Source organism: Zea mays, chromosome 3, assembly GCF_902167145.1.
Source record: "Zea mays cultivar B73 chromosome 3, Zm-B73-REFERENCE-NAM-5.0, whole genome shotgun sequence".
NCBI lineage: Eukaryota > Viridiplantae > Streptophyta > Magnoliopsida > Poales > Poaceae > Zea > Zea mays.
In genome coordinates, this window is record NC_050098.1 from 196,317,268 (window position 1) to 196,323,141 (window position 5,874).

Here is a 5,874-nt window from a genome sequence, read left to right on the forward strand (position 1 = left end):
GTAGGATTTAGCTTGGGAAGCCAAGCCGTATGCCCGGACCCACAGGATCACAATTCCAAATACTAGGGTACCCGTTGCAGAGTGGTGGAGCGTGCAGGCTTAGGGTACGGAACCATGCTAAGCAGCTACACAGCTCTAGACCACTCCAGGAGACGAGTGCCCATTCTCTAGAACTGGACCCCAGGTTGCCGGACCCCCTACAACAGTAGAGGGGTCCTGAACTGCAAGCCTAGCTACTCAATTCGGGTGTCATCATACCAGCAAGGGTGGGAAACTGTATGGGTGGGTTAGATAAAAAATAATGCTCGTAAACTGAAGTAGAATAAAACCATCACAAAAGCACATCTAGGGGGTAAATCTTTTCCTTATAACTTGATATACATGGGTGTGGACCAACAGACCGGGCTTACGAGGGCGGGCCTCACCAGATTGACGTACACATATGCGCAACCTAGTTACAAAGGAAGAAAACTCAACCCCCCAGTTTTGCTTCTATGGATAGAACTTATGGAGATGCTCTATATTCCAGGGATTGGGAAGAGGTACTCCTTCTGTTGTGGCAAGGCGGACACACCCGGATCGACATATTTCCATCACCTTGAAGGGTCCTTCCCAACTGGGGGAGAGTTTGTGGAGCCCTTCTCGGTTCAGTACTCGCCTTAGGACTAGGTCCTTGACCTTGAGCTCCCTACTATGCACAAACCGCTGGTGGTAGCGCCTGAGCGCTTGGTTCTATCGTGCATTCCGGATCGCCGTTCGCCATCTACGTTCGTCGATGAAGTCCACGTCCTCACGCCGCGGTTGTTCCTGCATAGATTCATCAAAAGCCTGGACCCGTGGCGAGCCCATAATGATTTCCGGGGGAAGACAGGCTTCAGCCCCGTAGACCAGGAAGAATGGGGTCTCCCTGGTAGCTCGGCTAGGTGTGGTCTGGTTCCCCCATAGTACACACGGCAACTCGTTGACCCAATTTGCACCATGCTTTTTTAAGAAGTCATACGTGCATGTCTTGAGTCCCCTGAGGATTTCTGCGTTTGCCCTCTCAGCTTGGCCGTTGCTCTTGGGATGAGCCACATACGCAAAGCAGAGCTAGGTGCCGATGCCCTCGCAATACTCTTAGAAGAGCCAGGTTTTGAACTGGGTCCCATTGTCCATAATGATACGGCTTGGGACCCCAAATCTACAAATAATCGACTTGAGGAAGGCAACAGCAACACCCTAGGTGATACTGACCACAGGGGTGGCCTCTGGCCACTTTGTGATTTTGTCGATAGCGACAAAGAGGAAACGGTACCCGCCGACAGCCTTGGGGAATGGTCCCAGGGTATCCACCCCCATACGGCGAATGGCCAGGAGGGTGGAATCATTTGCAGAGCCTGAGCCGGTGTGTGTATCTGCTTTGCATGGAACTGACATGCTTTGCAGGACTTTACCAACTCAGCTGCATCCTAGAGAGCGGTTGGCCAATAGAAACCATGCCGGAAGGCCTTACCAACCAGTGTGCGGGATAATGAATGACTTCCGCAATCACCTCCATGGATCTCCGTGAGCAACTCACGGCCTTCCTCCTGGGTGATGCACCGCATGAGAATGTCGTTGGCGCCACGGCGGTATAGATCCCCTTCTACCACCGTGTATCGTTTAGCCAACCGCACTATACGCTCTGCGGACACATGATCTCCAGGAAGGATATTTTCTTTCAGGTAGTCCCGAATCTCAGAGATCCATGCATCGGGACCACTCTGAGCTACTGGTTGTGGCGCTAAGAGGTTGGCAGGACCCTCTGTAGCACACACAATCCTTGGTGGGTTCTGCAGGCGCAACGCCACCGGGACCGCTAGCTTCGAGGTGCTAATCTTGCCCCTTCGCCTGGTTCGGCAGGCTGGGAGGTAGGCCTCAGCAGCCGTCTTTCAAAGACACCCTCGGGCATGAGTGCCCAAGTTGATGCTCTCGTGGAGAGTTCATCTGCTGCTGAGTTGTTAGCCCGAGAAACATGTTACAGTTCCAGGACAATGAAATCCTTTTCCAGCTTCCTTACATGGAGGAGGTAAGCTGCGAGCCTGGGCTCGTTGCAGCTACATTCTCTGCGGACCTTCTTGATAATCAGCTGGGAGTACCCCTTCACAAGGAGCTGGCGGATCCCTAAGGATAGGCCCACAGTCAAGCCGAAAATCAGTGCTTCATACTCTGCCATGTTGTTGGTGGCCTTGAACTCAAGGTGCACCATGTACTTCACTTGATCTCCGATTGGGTCGATGAGGACCACTCCAGCACCGCCACCCTGCTGTCGGGCGGATCCGTCGAAGAAGAGCGTCTAGTGGGGCTCAATGAAGACCGAAGCCCTAGGCTCTGCAGGTGTGGGGTCCAAATCATGATCCGGACCCCCAGGAGCGCTCGGGGAAGGGGTCCATTCCACGATGAAGTCAGCTAGAACCTGGCTCTTGACAGTGTGGCGAGGTTGGAAGTCCAGTTGGAACTCAGCAAGCTCCGCGGCCCTACTTGGCGATGTTGCCTATGGCGTTAGAGTTGTGGAGAATGGCCCTTAACGGGAAGTAGGTCACCACCACAACCTATGTGCCTAAAAATAGTGGCGCAACTTCCTCGACACAACAAGTATAGCATAGATAAGCTTGTGCGTCTCAAGGTACCTAGCCTTTGCCTCATGGAGGACTTCGCTGACGTAGTAGACTGACTTCTGGATGGTTCGGACCCATGCGGTTGGTCCTGAGCCCTCAAACTCTTGACCTTCCATCACCATCGTGGTGGTCGGACCACCACCTTCTCCTAGGGGAACTTTCTGACTCCCCTGGGGATGTTGTGTCGTCCTTTCGGCGACCAGCACCATGCTCTCCACTTCTGTAGCCGCTGCAATGTATAAGTACAACGGCTCCCCTGGCTCTGGAGCTACCAGTATTGGTAGGGACACAAGGTGTTGTTTCAACTCTTGAAAGGCTCGTTCTGCCTCCTCAATGGGCCAGACTTCTGTAATAGCTTGAATAAAGGTAGCGCCCTCTCAGCTAGTCTTGAGATGAAGCGGCTAAGGGTGGCCAGTGACCCCATAATCTTCTGGACGTCCTTGATTCGGGCCGGAGGCCTCATTGTCTCAATTGCTTTGATCTTCTCTGGGTTTGCTTCAATGCCCCGGTGCGAAACCAGGAATCCCAGCAACTTCCCTACGGAGACACCAAAGACACACTTTTCCGGGTTAAGCTTCGTGCGTGTTGCCCGCAACTTGTCAAAGACCAGGGTTAAGTCTTCCACTAGGGTCGACCCTCTCTTAGTCTTGACCACGATGTCATCAACGTATACCTCTACCCTGTCCCTAATCAGGTCACCAAAAGTCTTACTCATCGCCCGTACAAATGTTGGCAAGGCGTTTTTCAGAAAGTAAGGCATTACAACATAACAGTAAAGCCCATCCACAATTACAAAAGCGGTATGCTTCCTATCTTGCCTAGACATATGGATCTGATGGAAACCAGAATAAGCATCTAGGAAGGACAGGAGGTCGCACCCAGAGGTAGAATCCACGATTTTATCTATTCGTGGAAGTGGATATGGGTCCTTGGGACATGCCTTTATTGAGGTTGGTGTAGTCGATGCACATCCGAAGCTTCCCGTTAGCCTTGGGAACGATGACTGGATTGGCCAGCCATACTGGGTGATGGACCTCTTCGATGAAGCCAGCGCGCAGCAACTTCCGGACCTCCTCACGGATGAAATCCTGTCACTCAATGAACTATCTCTGAGGCTTCTGACTCACCGGTTTGGCGTCAGGGTGGATCTTCAGATGGTGCTCGATCACCTCCCTGGGGATCCCAGGCATCTGTGACGGTTCCCATGCGAATACGTCGGCATTTGCATGGAGGAAGGCGACGAGCGCGATTTCTTATTTCTCCTCCAGATTGCCCGCGATGCGAGTGGTCTAGGAGGAATCCCCGCTGAGCTAGATAGTCTTGACGGGACCGCCGTCTGCTCCAGATGGTTGCACCTTAGGCACCTTGGTAGGCGCCTTGGTACAGGAAGTCGAGGGGTCCTTCCCTCCGTCATCCGGGCGAGCGGTTTCTGCCGCCAGGGCGTGCAACTTCTCGACAGCTGCAAGTGCGGTGGGGCGGTCGCCCCGCACGTTGAGTACCCCAGCAGGGGACGGCATCTTGAGGACCAAGTACCCGTAATGGGCAATGGCCATGAACCGGTACAGGGTCGTCCTGCCAATGATGGCATTGAAAGGGAGGTTAACCTCCGCAATGTCGAACTGGACGTTCTCAGTGCGGAAGTTCTCCTCAGTCCCGAATGTAACCGGGAGTGCGATGCTCCCAAGAGGATACACCAGTTGAGGGCCCACTCCGGAGAATGGGTGAGAGGGTCCCAGTCGGGATCCTGGGATCTGCAGCTGCTTGAACGCAGCATGACTGATGATGTTGAGCCCAGCTCCACCATCAATCAGGACATGATGCAGCTTCATGTTGGCGATGACAGGGGCGATGATGAGTGGTAGTATGCCGGCCCCTGCCATGTTTTCGGGGCAGTCGGATGCCCCAAAGGAGATAGTGGTGCTCAGCCACGGCTGATGTGGGGCTGCCTTCGGGACCCCTGGGGTCGCCTAAAGGACCTCGCGGCGCAGGGACTTCACGTTCCTACGGGAGGTGAGCTCCCAGCTTCCGCCATACATCACGTACAACTTCTTGCGGCGGTCGTTGTCATCACCGAAGTCGGAGTCTCGAATGAGGATGTCCTTGAGGACTTGCTTGGGGACTGATACCCGAGGTCCCGTTCTCCCGTGGCCAGGTCACCTTCGTCGACCTTCTCCTTGCCAGGCCGGCGACGAGGCGGCAAGCCATCCTTGGAGGCCTGCTCGCGCCGCTCGCTGACGCGCTTCGCGAGCTTGAGGATCTCTCGGCATTCCGAGGCGCTGTGGCGACTGTTGGGATGGACAAGGCATGACCCACTGTTACTTCCCTATTGTCGTGGGCGCTTGCCGCGCTCGTCCCGGCCCCCAGCCGCAGCTACGGCGACCGGAGCACCAGACTGCGGCCTATCATGACCGCGGTTCTTCTTCTTCTTGCCACCGCCCTGGGTGGCGACACCTGAGCCACCCATCTAGGTAACTCCGGTCTACGGTGCCGAGTGCCATGCATGGCCCTCGGCAGCTCTGGCGCATTTGTTGGCCAGAGCAAAGAGCGTAGTGACGGTTTCTACGTCATGCGTCGCCAATTTCTCCAACATCTTCTCATCACGCACTCCCTATCGGAAAGCAGTGATAATAGAGGCATCAGAGATGCGAGGTATAGTTCCTCGTACCTTGGTGAAGCGGGAGATAAAAGCCCGGAGAGTCTCCCCTGATTCCTGCCTCACTGCATGGAGATGAGCCTCCATGCCATGCTGCCGATAAGCACTAGCGAAGTTTGCTGTGAACTGTGCACAGAGCTCTTCCTAGGAGTAGATCGACCCCGGAGTGAGGTTCATGAGCCAAGTCCGGGCTGGCCCGGTCAAGGCTACATGGAAGTAGCTTGCCATTACGGCAGTGTTTCCACCAGTTGTCGTAATGGCAGTGACGTAGACCTGCAAGAATTCCGACGAATTTGATGTATCGCCGTACTTCTCCGGCAGGTGTGGCCGGAACTTGGGTGGCCAAGTCGTCGCGCGGAGATGACCTGCTAGTGCGGCACAGCCCACACCGACCAAAGGGAACCCGCCTGGATTCAGGCGCCCCTTGCAGTGAAGTCTTGGTCAAGGTTGCGACCCTCGAAGTTTTGTCGGCGCTCACACGCCCTCTCCAAAGAGACTCGAGCATCGTCGCCCGCACGCCTGCGGTTGAGCTCTGCCCGTAGGTCGTCAGTACGTGCACCCTTCACTGAGGGTGAGCGCACAGAT